Source organism: Anopheles stephensi, chromosome 3 (genome assembly GCF_013141755.1).
Source record: "Anopheles stephensi strain Indian chromosome 3, UCI_ANSTEP_V1.0, whole genome shotgun sequence".
In the NCBI taxonomy this organism is placed as follows: domain Eukaryota; kingdom Metazoa; phylum Arthropoda; class Insecta; order Diptera; family Culicidae; genus Anopheles; species Anopheles stephensi.
The window spans coordinates 63,906,276-63,921,524 of NC_050203.1; the positions used below are offsets into that span (position 1 = coordinate 63,906,276).

General features: G+C 44.9%; 1 protein-coding gene across 3 annotated transcripts in view; it reads right to left on the reverse strand.

Annotated features, from left to right (window-relative positions):
• The window catches only part of LOC118511592 (probable serine/threonine-protein kinase clkA), a 105,593-nt gene that overhangs the window by 17,879 nt on the left and 72,465 nt on the right, over positions 1-15,249 (reverse strand). Inside the window, exon 2 of one of the 3 annotated variants that reach the window (XM_036054854.1) lies at positions 15,027-15,143. The exons of the other annotated variants lie outside the window; for them this stretch is intronic. The gene's annotated coding sequence lies outside the window, so the exon portion shown is untranslated. The remainder of the gene's footprint in view (positions 1-15,026; positions 15,144-15,249) is intronic. 3 annotated transcript variants of the gene reach the window in all.

The window sequence follows — 15,249 nt, forward strand, 5'->3', positions numbered from 1 at the left end:
AGAGATGGTCTGCTGTTGGTGAACGAAAGAGGAAAAGCACATTTACAACGACTCCAACGTGTCCTTTCCCTAGAGTGGCTTTTCGATGTGGTCTTTGTTGGCGTGTGACAGGGAGGCACCAGGTATGTGGTGAGGCGCAACTCCCTCTAACGAACGTGATTGCTTTTGCAAGAGTGGGAGTGATCCAAGCCGCCACCCCCCCCCCCCCCCCGAGCTTAAGTTAAATGGGATAAATTTTTGTGAAAACCCCTCAAACCCCCTCCAGCAAGCGTTCGGTGTGCGACTCCACAAACGGGAGAAATGGCATTTGGCACAGTGTCCTCATGAATATACGCTTAATAAACGTAACAAGCGTGCCGATTGTGGTTTACATCTCATGAATCAGAATTTTACCTCTTTTAGTTTTGTGGGCGATAGTGGTGTTCTTATCTTGGAGGACATTGGGCTGCCAATAGAAAGAACCACAACAAGGGACACAGGATAGATGTCACACAAAAAGTCTCTCCCATCCACCTCAAGAAGGTATTCCCTCCCTTGCCGGAAATGGTTTGCAGACGAAAAAGTCCCGAAGGTATGTGACAGGAAACCACGTGAGATGGCCAATCCTGGGCCTGTGGCTGGCTGCCTTCCCTGTGCATTGTGATTTATTATGTGAAAGGTAAATTTAAGACACAAAATGAATTGATCCTTAAATTTAATTCCCCCGAAAGGTAGGCGCCGGTGCTTGTGCTCGGAGACCAATCTGGCGGACTCTGGCTCCACCATCGAAATTGTATTTGATCGTGCCGATTCTGCAACCACGTCACGTGCGGTGGAACTTTTACCATACGGCGTGGCATCTCTGCTACTCCGCAGTTAGTTTTAAGCTGTTTGCAGATGCATTAGAACGGCGAACGGTGGACCATTGTTTAAGGTGATCTAACATAGGTAAGAGAGCGATGCGATGTGTTTCTGAGGATTTACGCAAGCAAAGCCAGCTCAAACAGTAGTGGATCAGAAGTCATTACTTAGGGTGTGAAAGGAGCTAAACAATTATTGAGTATAATTTTTCATCCTTTAAAACAGATCGGAACTCAACTCCCGTGAGTGCAGGCACACGCGTCAGCAAATGGAAATTAAACTTTAGTTAAAGAAAAGCCACCGATTAGACAAATGACATCTCGGTGAAAAATTACTTCCCACCCGATGGGGAAATGGTGTTGGCTGGCTGGCGTTCGGTGCATCCAACCAACCGCCAGAACTCTTCACCGAGGTACGTATTCCCAGGAGCCGGAAGCTGCCATGCAGTTGGATCGTGACAGCTAGTCGATTGGAAAACGTGTCGTTTAATCGAACATTCGCTTGCCACTCTTTGGATGGCTACTGGCGCACACACACACGCCTGGTAAACCACAGAGTTCACGTTTGTGACGCGCAAAACCGTTTCCCAACGCCCGGAGGCAATTGCATACGCCGGTGGAGAAAGAGATACGGATTTAAGGCACGTAAATGGTATGGCCGTGGGGGCAATGTTTTATTGAGTGCCGTCCTGGCTGGTTGGTTGGGTGCTGGTAAAACAAAACAATTATTGTGCAACTATTGGCTAATGAGTATGGCAAACTTGCTGCTGGCCCGGTGCAAATGATTGTAATATGAACCAGTTTGCCCGTGTGAAGGTGCACCGCAAAGCTGTTTGCCAAGTGCATTAGAGCGATGGGATGCGCTTGGTCGGTGCCGTTCACCACCACCATGCGGTGAAACGGATATAATGGTGTACGGTAACGACAAACCCTGCCAATATTATCATCCAGCACACTGCCATACGCACAAACATCGGGGTGTTAGGGTGGACATACAGCCATCGGAAAAACCATAACTATATCCGGACGCCTCCGGACATAAGTGACAGGTCCCGGACACGGTTTGCGTTACTGTGTTACGGTGTTGTCGACCGGATTGAAGGCTCGCTTTCGAAACGGGCTTAAACCAAAGACACAATGGGAACGACCATTTTCGTCTGTGGCCATCTTCCACCAACGGTCTCGACAGGTTGGCAGTGGGTAGATTGAGTGATAAAAGATGACTGCCAGGTTCTGCTCCACTTTAGTGTTTGATCATCGAGCAAGCTTAATGATGTATTAGCATAAAGATTGCTCAACTTGTATGAGAAATTCTTTTTCGTGCATTTAATCGCTCCATACGTCTGCTTGCCACAGCAATCTCGCAACATTTTCGAACCACACGCCCGTTCTGCACGATTTGTCTGAGTCAACCTTACACACTCCCGAAACAAGCGAGCAAAACTTTCGCTCCCAATATTTCGTGGCACACAGCGCTCACTTTTAAGGGACCGAGAGTTTGAAGACACGCAAACACCCGCCAGTGCGTTGATTGATGTAAGACCGCGGTGATTGATGTAAGAACGCACGATCGAGCCCGCGTGCGTTGGCATATGAATTGATAATTAGCATTAATGATTACTTTGTGGTAATTTGCATTTATCGCTGCGATTTCCCTATTCCTGCCCTTTTGCCGGGTTTTGGAAAACAAAGTCGTGCCGATGCGTGAGAAGTTGATGAGTTGATTGCCGGAGATGTATTGCATGCATGCATCGGGCTTTTCCTTTCCGGTGCGAGGAGTCTCGTAAAAGCCGCAAATGAAAAACACAGATCACGTTTTACCGCAAAACTTCCAGCGGTAGTGATCGATATAGTTTACAAGCTAAAGTATTCTACAAGAAAAGGAAACAATGTCATCATCGTCTGTGAATGGTGGCTTGCAAAAAATACATTCTACAGTATAACAACAAAAATGCACGATTGGAACAAAGAGAATCGAAGTCTTGGCACTTGGAAGACGACGACGACGACGACGTATCATCGACAGACGCATGCCTCCGTCCGTCTGGCGCTAATCAAACGATTTGCCGCCGACGACACGCATCGAAACCTGATAAGACTGTCAATTTCGTCCGAGATTCTGAGATTTCTACCAGCGGGAAAACAAATACTTTCACATGCGTAGTGCGGTGGCCCAATTCGTGTCTTTGCTGTTGACACACACACGGCGATGATGATGATGAGAACGGAGTTTGCCAACCGAACAGATCAGTTGCCTTTTCCCGGGGTGCCAGGAACGTTGGAGCACTGCTGACAAACGGAAGCGATAGAGTTGATTAAGACGGAGATCCTTTCGTGTTTTTTTTCTCGCTCGGCTCTGTTTGTTCTTGTAAGAATAGATTCCCCGTTCGTTGGGTGGAACTTTTTGCGAATTTTATTCTCTCAGCCCCTCGGGAGCTGTAGTCTCCGGGGATGAGGCGGAATCGAAAATTCAGAACATTCTCAGCTCAGCAGCTCATTATGATGCCTCCTGATACCTCTTTCTTTCATTCACCGTTCGATTGTGGAAGACGGAAAACTTCGATTAACTCCGACCAGCCCCCCACACTTCCATCCATGCTCCATTGGGAAATATCACTCGTCTGTGTGCGTACCGGTAGCAAAAGGGATAATGGCAGCAAACGGCAGGGTAACAATTTTCCTTCAAATATATGTGTGGCGCAAAATATTTCCGCATCTCGTCGCCACCCAGTTAAAACCATCTTCAAACAGCCCATCTTGAAGAGTACTACAAACAACAAACAACCGTTAATGCTCCGTTACGAGGGCTCACATGCCCGGTGTTATGGGGAAACAAAATGGTTCAATGAAAACATCCCCCATGTTGTCGATAATACATCGCAATCGGTATGGGAAAAAAGTATGTCCCCAGATTCCCTGGAACCCATTTTCCAATGTCCTAGGGTTTGGTGAAACGTATCCCTTTTCCCGTTCAAACTGTTCAAAGGGGAAGCAAGCGGCGATTTACGTCAACCGGTACAGTCAAATTGGCGCCAACATTCTGCTGTCGTGGCACTGGCTGCTCACACACCACATCACGCTATCTAATCGGGAATGCATAACAATCCGAAAGTAGCCCAGCTACCACGCGAAAACTTTTTGTCCCGGTCCGGTGCGTTTTTTTCTTCGTTGAATAGTGTTTTCCCTCTTGACTCATTTGGACACTAGACAACCATTAATCGGCCGACCCATAGCAGTAGCGGACGGGGAGAAGGTGAATAGGAACCCGAATCCAATATTATTTCCCCAGGACAAAGGACAAAGGTGAATAGGGTCGTAACCCTTGCGATGGTTGGCAGTACAAAAATAAGCCTTTCTTCAGACTTGCCCTAGACTATCTGAAAGGCCCCCATTTTGTCGTCCATCCGGTACAGAAATGTCTGCCAGTTCTATTGTTTGTTTTGTTTCTATTGTTGTTTCTATTGTAGAAAAGAAAGCAGTCCTGGGCACAAGTAAACAATAATAAAGAAAACTACTTAGCACTTCAGCCCTTCCTGCCTTCTGCCTCCTGTACCGAACCCCGACTATCACTCTCTGCACTCGCTTAGCATCCTCTTTTGTCCGGATCAAACGATGCTTGACGGTGGGCGGCTGTGTTGAATCAAATCGAGCATTGGAATCTATTGGAAGTCATGTCCATGGCATAGATCCACACAGGCGAGGCTGGCGCTTCTATCTCCAAACGTTTCCCCTGGGGGGCGGAAAACACGATTATGACACTCCAGTTCCAGCACAGTCGGAAGATATGGCTTTGTACTAGCGAAATGGCTCGAGATTAAACTTATTTTCTGCTCAAGTGTCCGACGACTTCTTGCACAGTGCAGGAAGAAGAGCTGTTTCCCCCCCCCCCGGTTTTTTTTACATCGGGAAAAGGCGTTCAGCCAGGTCAGTACAAATTTGCTTCCGAGTTTATAGCTCTCGGGTTCGCAATCGAAATTTAGAGCTGCAACTGAACGTCAAAGCAAATGCAATCAAGCTTCTGCATCATCGCGTACAAGAACGGGCTGGCGTTCGAATGATCAGAAGATATGCGAAAGGAACGTATTCGAAATGCTCATTTGGTTAGTTCTATTTCACCGTACTTCAGCAGTCACTTGCACGCATCCACTGTGCAGGATCAAAGAAAAGCTTGTCTACTGCTTCTCGGTCATATCTTCAAGCCGTTGGCTTCCGTGCCGGAATCGTTCGGTGAGAAAACGGAACCCCTCGCCCCGCTTTGGGTTATTACAATTTATCAATTTTCTGCCCAACTCTCGCCCACCTTTTCTTGGACCTCAGATAGCTTCATTGCACGTTGGCCAACAATTCATGTTCGGACGGAAAAGCTACCACCGGGTACACGTCGATGACAAATGAACCGTCCTAACTCTATCTTCGGACCGTTAACTCGTGGCAGTAATTTATCGTACGGGTGGGTCGGCTTGTGGGGTTACCTTCGTTAACAGTCCCCCGGCGTGCTGGTGCTCACCTCGGAGCCTTTTCTCGGAGGCATGACGACCCTCTCTGTGTGTGTGTGTGTCCATCAAAATCAATGACCTCTACCTACCGAGAAGAAAACGGCGGATCGGTTGGCGGATTTGCGAATCGGCCTGTGCGAAACTGGAGCAGCCGTTTCCGTTCCGCACCGTGTTTCCCAGACTCGCATCGGTTCGCTCTTTATTGATATGAACATCGAAAAGCACTCCTTCAGCTCATATTCATCATCATATCGAAAGCTGTCCGCATATTTATGCGTTCCGGGAAGGGCTCATCGGCCGAGGTGACGCAAACCTGAAGGTGGAATATGTGTGCGTGTGACCCCCTCCCCTCCCTCCTCTCTTCTCTCCCATCTCATGCGTGTCCTTTGATGTGCCCCCCTCCCTCCCCCGCGCGAATCATAAATAAACATGCACAAATGGTCGACGCCGGACGCAGTAATAACTCGATGACTTGTTGGCGGCATCCGTCTGCCGCTGCCGGTCGTCCTGATGCCGGGGCACGATAATCGGATAACTGATGGCGCTCTCGAGCTCATCGAGCCGTCACCGTGACAGACCTACCGGAATTGAAAATTGGCGTCACCGTACGGAAGGATGGCACGCCAGTCGATGGCCAGTTTGTCAAGCATTTTCTCACAAATGGTAATGAGATTGTGACACGGCCGTGAGCTGGCGTATCGTGGCATGGGTAAGGTTTTCCCGTGTTGTGCATGTTTGTTAGCAAAATATTAGTAGTAAGATATTTTCAATTTTCAAGACTTTCTGAAACAATACAGCAAATTTCAAAAATATATACTGTTTTAACTATCCATTAAAGGTATCCTATTCACTGAGACAGTTACCAACAAAATAAAGTGCTCACCCCTTATTTTTTCCATTTCTAACTCCTTTGTTATTCAAACCTGAAGATAATATATTGTACTATTTTTTAAAATTTATCTTATCTTAAATGCCCCCCTGTAAGATGCAACATTACAAAATAAAACATACAAATTTTATTCTTCATGTTATATCATATGTCTTCTCCCTGAATAGCTCCAGCGTTTTAAAATAATTATCAAAATTCGTAACGCCGGTGTTGTCAAGCATAGCATCAAGGCTTTTCCTCCTGCTAGAACACGTCCATAAGAAAAGACCAAGGCGCTAATCCGTTATCAAGCATCAAGAATAGGCCACAAATTCCCGATGAGCTCCGGAGGCTATTTCGACGGTTTTAGCTGACAAGGGTGGAAGAAAGCTTTGGTTTTATTGACTGTCTAAATCTAAAAAAAGAACAAGTGGACTCTTTATTTTGTCGGTCACTGTATGTTTGGGTAATATTTGAGGTTTAACTGAAGCTCTCCTAACGCAACTACGAATGTTCATAGTCCCCTTTCATCATGTATAGGATGTATGAATAAAGTGTCTAATGTTAGCAATTATCCTATCGAGCATATTAGTACTTAGATCAAACTTATACCTCTGCTTTAATCGATTGTCCTAGTATCGTTTTGGTAGGTTGACTTTAAGAATTGGGTTGTGAAAGCACGCTTTGTAAGTAATGTTAAACAATTACGTCCTAAGAGAGTCAGCCAAGCTCATACGATAAAGGTTAAAGGTGCCCTGTCACGGTTCGGAGAAGGAAATGTTTCCCAACTAAAGTGAAAGATGAATCATTTGTAAATGAATGTTAAGCAATATAACCAGCCAATTATAATTGAATTAAAATATAGTACAAAGATAAGATTTTTTCATTTCTAAAGTTAAGCTGGCCATAGAAAATCAATAATTATTTTCTGCATCTCTGCGGAATGGCCAAAGACACCCTGGCAGTATTACTACTGAGCAGATGATACAACTTCTGTAGGTAAAAAAACATACATTCAGTTTTTCAGACATGAATTCCTTTAAAAAAATCAAACATATCACAATCGTTGCATAACAATCGGCCAAAACCTCCCCCTGGTGCAATAAAATGTCGCACCATTTATTATGCATTGAACAGCGGTTCGATCACTGCAGCACCCGTTTTCTGCAGCTGCAGAGAGCGAGAGATCGAAAATCAATTTGCAAAATAAACACTTGGCCTAATTGTTAGGCCGCGGTCCGGGGGTTGCGTCAACACCCCACCATCACGGTCATGAATCGTGGATGATGAATGCAAAAATCTCTAGTCACGAATTCGGGCATCGGTTTTGTTTCATCCCATTTGCTGGCCTTGTGTCGACTCGTCCATTGCCTCCGCTTCAATGATGTTTGTTTAGCGTCATGTACTGTGTGTACACTTTAGTTCTCATTTCAAATGTCACTCAAAACAAGGGGAAACATAGACACACAGAGACAGATTTTAATTCAAATGAACACTACGAATTATGTATTATGAGTGTTTTAATTTCAAACATTCGCACACGTGCTGGATTTGGGCTTTTGGGGTGAGCTGATTAGAATTAGCATCAAATAAACCCATTGGTTAGCGAATCAATTGGTAGCATGAATGGTTGATTGCTAATTGCTACGGCACCCGCGAACCCAGTTTTGGGTTCATTAAGTTTAATTAGAATCATCACTAGAAAGCATCGACAAATGGTTTTGGCAGCTGCCGCAACCCGTCGACCAAGGTTTGGCGGTTTGGTGGCAAAATTAGTTGCCAATTTCGGATTTCACTCATGCTCGATTATGTCGCCCAAATATGCTGCACTGCTATGGCTGCTCATACCACCACCCGCTTATTGTTTACTGATAAAACATTCATAATTGCAAATGCTTATGGTCATTGTCTGCCGTCGCGGTTCTGTTCGCACGCCCGTAGCGATCGAGAGCTGGTAAAGAATTATGGCAGGGCGCTCAGTGCAAAACGCGGCCTGTCGGTACCTTGATGATGATTTCGGACAGCTGCTGTCCACAGTTTAATGTTCGCGTTCGCACACAGCATTAAACATTCATACTTTCACAAGGGTCAGTCCAGCAGAATGGGATGCGGCAATCGCAATTTAAACCTTTGACCGAGTAGTAAGGTACCGCGGTGCATTGATGCGAACGAAATATGGATAAACAAATCATTAATGCGCAACGAACGTCGGTGGCTCCCTCCAGCGACATCCGTCCGTATGCATATGCGGTGCATTGCATCACGTATCCATTTCATCCATCTTTTTTTTTCAGCTCCACTCGTTTGTCCGAACCGATGGTCCACTCTCCCCAGCTGGCTCACACGTGTCCGAGTTTAATTGTACCGTGTGGATTTTATTTTAATATATACCTTTCTGATAACACTTCTGGTTGAAAGGTTGTGTGCGGCGGACGTACCACATCAAACATATTTCACCCGGCAGCCAATAGACGCGGCGGGACACAAGTTGCACGGTGGTGGACAAAAATTGATTAAATATTCACAAAATTAATAAATCATATGCCCTTCGGGGCCATGTTCGGGTGAAGTGAGCGATATTCAATTCGCAATATTTATTCGGCCCCGAACAGAGTGACAAGAGTGAGGGGGTGGGTTGAATAAAATTGAGACTGTTTAATTTCACCTGAAACAGGCTGTAATTTCTCATTAAGTAATAACACAATTGGGCGGAAAAAATGAAGGAAACAATTACTAGAAGAAAGCCTATTTTAGTACAGTAGAGTGTCCATATCGAACGAGGTTCTCAAATAATGAGTTAACGAAATGGTATAATCTCACGTACCAAGTGTTTGGAGCTGGTAATAGATAATTTTCTTCCTTTATGGCTCTTATCAGAATTTGAATAATTGGTCAAGTCATGCCTTCAGTCAAGAGGAAATATTCGTCCATAAACCTCAACGTCTGAAGTTAACGAGCCTAGTAGGTGAAGCTCGCCTCGTCGTCTATTCTCGAGAGACCTCCCAAGAGACTGCCTAGAGACCCCATAATAAAAAAAAAAACAAAAAAGCCTACAAAACGGGTAATTAAAAGAGATTTTTGTGAATTTCGTGAATTTTTGTCTAGAACATTCAAAACTTTCCAAGATTTTTCTTTAAATTCAATCCCACCACTAGCCTTCCCATGTATAGTGACTTCTTGGAAGGACCAATTATAATTTTAAACCAAAGATTCATTAAAACCAAATCTTTAAAAAATTAGATTATGTTTTGATGTTGACTAAAAAAATTAAGAGTGCATTACTGGAGACTGCAACGGTTTAAGTTCATTATGACTGTAAATCCATTCACCAAATTGAACCCTTCTTCGGTTACCGAAACATCAACCCTGCAATCAAGCTCTACCAGCAACAGATTTCATATGGCAATCAAAACAGCACTTTAGATGATCAGCAGTCTCGGATGGATCGGAAAATGTGATCAGCAAGCAGCAGAAAATCGGGAAAATCAATCACCAATCCCATTACGATCCCCTCAAATAGGTAAATCTGATCTACCAAAGCATTTGCGAGGTTCGGCAGGACAATGCACTATGCAAAACACACAGCAGGGCAACAGATGCATATTGCTTTCCAGCGAAATGGATCACCATGGTGAGCCGGGTTGATTTTTCCTAAGGGGGCTAGATTGATTATTCCCCTGCCCAGGTGCACTTACTTTAAGGCACAGGTAGGGTGAATCTGGTTTTTTTTTCCTTTTTTCTATGTCCCAAGTAGCGAGATTGCCTGGAAACTCAACCAGCCGAAAAATTGTTCCCAAAAATCGATCACAAGCCCCCGGAAAGCCTTCGACGTCGGTAGTTCACCTACGTGAGGCGGTGCCATACGCCAAAATACTTTGATTACATTTTTATTCAATTTATGCAAAACCGGCACCAACTGTCAAGCGGTGCGCTTGCACATCAAAGCGTTCGGGCAGACAAAGTGCATAAAGTAGTGTCGTTTCGGCATGCACAGCCCGGGATGCGAGAATCTGCATTCGAGAATCTACTGGCAGCACACGGAACGTTGGTGGAAGTCTATGTGATGCGAACGGTTCGTACTCTGAATGGGCGGGAGCTGTTGCAAAAATTTGAATTTCTCCCGCAATACGGGGACCCGGAACCGTATTCAGCTCCGCTCTGGGCAACCGGGCGCGTATCATGCTAAATCGTCTCCAAAACACTGTGTCCAGAGCACATCAACGGTAGGAAGAGCCGGCATCAAAAGCCGGAACTGTTCCGGCTTGGTTCCGGTTTTAAGCGAGCGGACTAACGTTTTACTTGCGAAAACAAACCCCTGGAAAGCACGCGACACCAGCGGGACCAAACGTTGGGCACGTTGGTTTTTGGTGCCATCCCGAAAACTGCCCCCAGGCAGCCCCAAAAAAGCAAAACCTTGTTCCCAGTCCGGCAACAGACCTACGGAACGAACCAACGAGATCTTCCCATTTCCGGTACTACAGAAGGTAACGGCGGAGTGTGCCGAGAGGCGAGACTGAAGTTTTTTTTTCCAGCTCCGATTTGTTGGCTGGCTTGTTCTTCCAGATTTGAGCGGAGGGTTTCTGTTAAAGCTAGATACAATTTGGGAGCAACAGTTCTGTGTCACAATGTTGTTACTTTTCAGTGAAGTGAAAAGCATAAGACTGTTACCGACCGTACCCGGCCACCCGTACTCTGGGCGACAAATTTCCAGAGCATCCGCTGGAAGTAGTTTCGTAGCGTGAGAGACGGGCTAGAAAGCTTTTCATCTACAAAAGAGCCTACAGCAGCAGCAGCAGCAGCTCGTCGAAAGCTCGTTCGGTTGGGTGCCGAAAAAACGGGACAAGGAAAATGGAGTTTCCATCCGGATAAAAAGGAACAATTGCTATGTACGAGGGAGGCGCTATGTACACTACCGTTCTGTATCTATTTCCGAACTTTGTCTTCCACTGAAGCACCGAAATTTGGAAAGGCTCTTGATGTTTGAGAGACGGCACAGAAACTAATTTCTAGCGTGCATTCGTACGTGAATTATAAATATGCTGGATGCTTTTATTTCGTAGCATAAAAGCAGAGCGAGGTAGCAATTGTTTAATCATTCAAGCCGAGCCACTAAGTCTAACATACACAAGGAATCCATCATCCCTCTCGGCTAGGTCGCATCCTTTCCCGGACTTTCGCGTACACATGTTTTATTGCCTTTCGGGCAGAATTTTTATGTGCCTGTTAATTGCGGTGTCACAAGATCGCGAAAAATGGTGAACCGTTCTGCGTGGGGCCATCAAAAGCAAAACCAATTAAACGAACGTAGATCGCTCGTTAGCTAGGGTGCAGTGGACGGAGAACATGGTTAACCGTTCGATTTAGTTGCCTGGGAATTAGAAACAATGTTAAACCTGTTTTTGGGTAATTTGTGCTGGAAAGCTAGCGTGAATTAACTAAAAATGCAAAGAGAGAAATTGAGAACATGTTCCTTTTCAAATTCTTAAACTAACGAACAGGATTAAAGCTTAAGAAACTCCCTGGTAAACAAACGTGCATCAGAAGCCTTAAACAAGTGACCGTTCCAGAATGTCCGATAAAAACAAAATAAAAACTACAAACCACAAACATTACAACGACAACGATTTACAGGCGTGACATGAATTTCCGGCAACAACTGGAAAACTTTTTCCAGCGAGCGTTCCAGTGTCAAACGAAAGTAAAAAAATGCCCACCCCAAATACAGACCACTCCGAGCAGACTCACCCCGAGCATACCAGATGCAGTTCTGTACGGGCAGCTTTCGAACAGCGTAAGCTATTGCCGTGCTTCACCACGTCCGCTTGCTTTCCAGTCACCGGTAGCTGGTCGCTTTCCGTCACAATGTTTTTAGTTTTCCACGGAGCTTATGCCTTCTTCTCCCACACGTGTCCGGGTCGTCCCCCCCCCCCCACCGGAATTCGTTCGGGAACTTCGGGGCAAAATCTACAGCTTTTAAGACTCTCTTAATCTTGTTTAACCCTCAAAACCGCTTATCGCATCATCTTCTTTGTTGCTTAGACAAAAAAGGGAACGGAAGGGAAGCTTCTGCGGGTGAGCAAAATCCGGATGGTCGGAAAATCCGGTGAAAATACACCACCGCCACAGTGCCGTGTAGCCACAGTGCATGAAACTTGAGCTAATTAGTAAGCATGTATATTTTCCGGATTGTCCCGTAACTTTCCGTTCGTTCCCGAAAAACCGATGCCGAACCCCTGTGCTCCCCCTCCGTCCCGCGTGTGGGGTGTCTAGCGAAAGTAAGTCATCTAAAAATATGTGCATGTGATTAACGTTCGACAGCGAAATTTACGACACTGGCGGTCGTAAAATGGCGCGTAACGGAAACGTTGCAGTCGCGATCCCCGAGACACCTCACACTGGGTAGGATGGAAGGGGCGGGGAAAGAAACAGCACGAAATGTGCCGGAAAAGCATATTTTCGCGACACAAGACACTCGCGACAGAGCCCACCCATGAACCTAACCCCGACCAAAAACCAACTGCAGCGTAAAATTGGGGCCGCTGCGAACTTTAAGCGATACCGATGCTTCCGGCACTAAGCCGGCGACGTCCTGGTGAGGGAGATGATACGCTTTACGATGTCCGTGTGTCCTTTTCGGTACGGTACAGGCAACCGGTACTGGTCGGTACTTTAGATCGCAGCTCACGCTTCGGTCCGGTAATAAAATCCTTGTTCTTGGGATTTAAATCGTTGTCGCTGGAGGGTGGTACTGGCGCCGTTTGAAAGTGTGCCTACCACGGCAGGTAACGGATCGGTTCAGTTCAGGCACAAGTAGGAGTTGGTGGGCAGAAGATGTTAAGTTTTGTACCGGAACCTTGGTGTTGGTGAGTTTTTTATGTTTTACCAGCACGAGCAAGATTTGTTTAATGAAAAAGAATTGAGCTCATTTTAACAATTGGATTAGCGGTGTTTGGAGGGTATTTCTGGAGGGTAATTATCCTAGAATAGGTGGTGGCTTTCTGTAAAAATTTTAAAATAAAAATACTCATTTCATGCGTTGAATTGATACAAAAATATTAATTTTGTTCTATCGTAATAATTTCGTAGAGCTTGGGTCAATTTCATAAGAAATAAGACTCGTTGAAGTCTATCTAGAAGCGACAAATAAGACTTGGATAGTATTATAAATAATAAGGAAAGTAGTTTCTTATTTTTAACAAGTAGAAATTACTACAAAAAACTAATAAAAATTTGCAGAAACGTATTCTTTCAAAATAATCAAACAGATAAATCAACGGATTGATTTTGGGTACAAGAACCATTCACAAAAATGTATGGCTATTAGCTGTGCCCTCAGCCATGGCAGTGGTAAACATAAATTCGATGGAGCCTCTTATATGGCTACCCAACTATAGGTAAAGTGTTCTGAAGTAGCTACATTTCTAAGTAAATTCTAATGGTCGCTTCTGAGGAGTCTCTTTGGTCGCTAACATTCCTAGCATTCAATATATTTCTATATATTTGAACAAACCCTTAACGAATACCGTCAGCCACTTATGCTGAATGATTGTCACTTCGACGACTTGTTAGACAAGGCCACGAGTGCCATTTTTATCTATTACCATCAGAGAGTTGAGAAGTGCCTCGAGAGCTCGATCTTACATGCTCAGCGTAGAATGAGAAGAATTTGAAGAAATAGATCTTCACTAATAGCTTCTCGACCATTTTGGCCATAACTGCGCAGATTCAATTGGTAACGCTATAAATATTTTTCTTTAGATAAAATACATCAAATGTAAGATATAGAACTGATGAGTGGGCCTCTAGATCTTATGATCGTTGAATGAAAAAATAATTAAAATTGTTGCCTGAAATATCGCGTGATCATTTGACCAGTTTGACCAAAGGACTATTTTTTTGTGAATACCCTACTACCGTATTATAATCTATGATTCAAGAATAACGTCTGTCTCATTCAAGAATTTCAGTTCCCCGAAATCTTTCGCCAAAAAACAATCACAGTACGCCAGTATGAACAAACAATATTTAAACGGCATTCCACAAACTCATCCACCGTGAATTCTACGCCCCGGCTACACTGTTCCGATTTGCAGTCCAAGCCTCGGTACATTCACCCTCGGTACGCACCAAACCAACCAACATCACGTCAGCAAACTTTCCTCGGAAACAAGATTAAAACAGATTGCTTCCATCGGACCGACCGTGTCAGCACCGGACGACGCGCCAAAGAAGATGATTAGTCATGCGGCTGCCGATGGGGATCCTCTGCCTTCTTACAGCTCAAAATTCCTAAATATGCGCAACGTCACAGACCGACCGTACGGCGGTGTACGGAGCGTGTCGATGAAATCATAAAACGAATTTGTTGACATTCCTCCTCGGTGACAACACCAAACACGACACATTTTCAGCCCTTTCGGTTCCGAGCAGCAACAGCATTTATTGTGCTTTCAACATTCATCCCGGCTCATTTCAACAAGCACGCACGCACGCACGCATGTATCAACACATCAGCGTCACATGCGCTGTGTTGCCGAGTGAATGTGTGACAATTGCGAATGAGAAGAGATTGGCCGTTGTTTGATAAATGAGTCAAACGATGGGCAGACTCGCAGACACCGGCCGATTGTCCCATTTACGCAAAACAGCTGATGCCAGCAACACACCGAGCATGTTGTGTAGGAATGTGTTAATTTCTTACGTCATTTTTTAATATGCCCATTATACCATTGGGGGATGAAATTGGATGCCGTCCGAGCGAGCTTCATGTATTCAACAGTGAAAAGGGTGAGTAGCTTTACCCCTATCTAAATTAAATCTTACTTGAACGATTCTCTATACGGTGATTTTTTCAGTTGAGCTGGTTGAGTTCATGCTATTTGCCAAAAAAAACCACATGTTCACGGGTGTTCCGTTCCACCATTTGTCCACCAGCATTACCTGCAAAGAGAATGGGAAAGCAAAAAAGGAAACAAAAGTTTAATATTAACATCATAATCGTAAAGCGGCAAAGAATTCCGTCCGGAGGTGATGTGAGCATACGAAT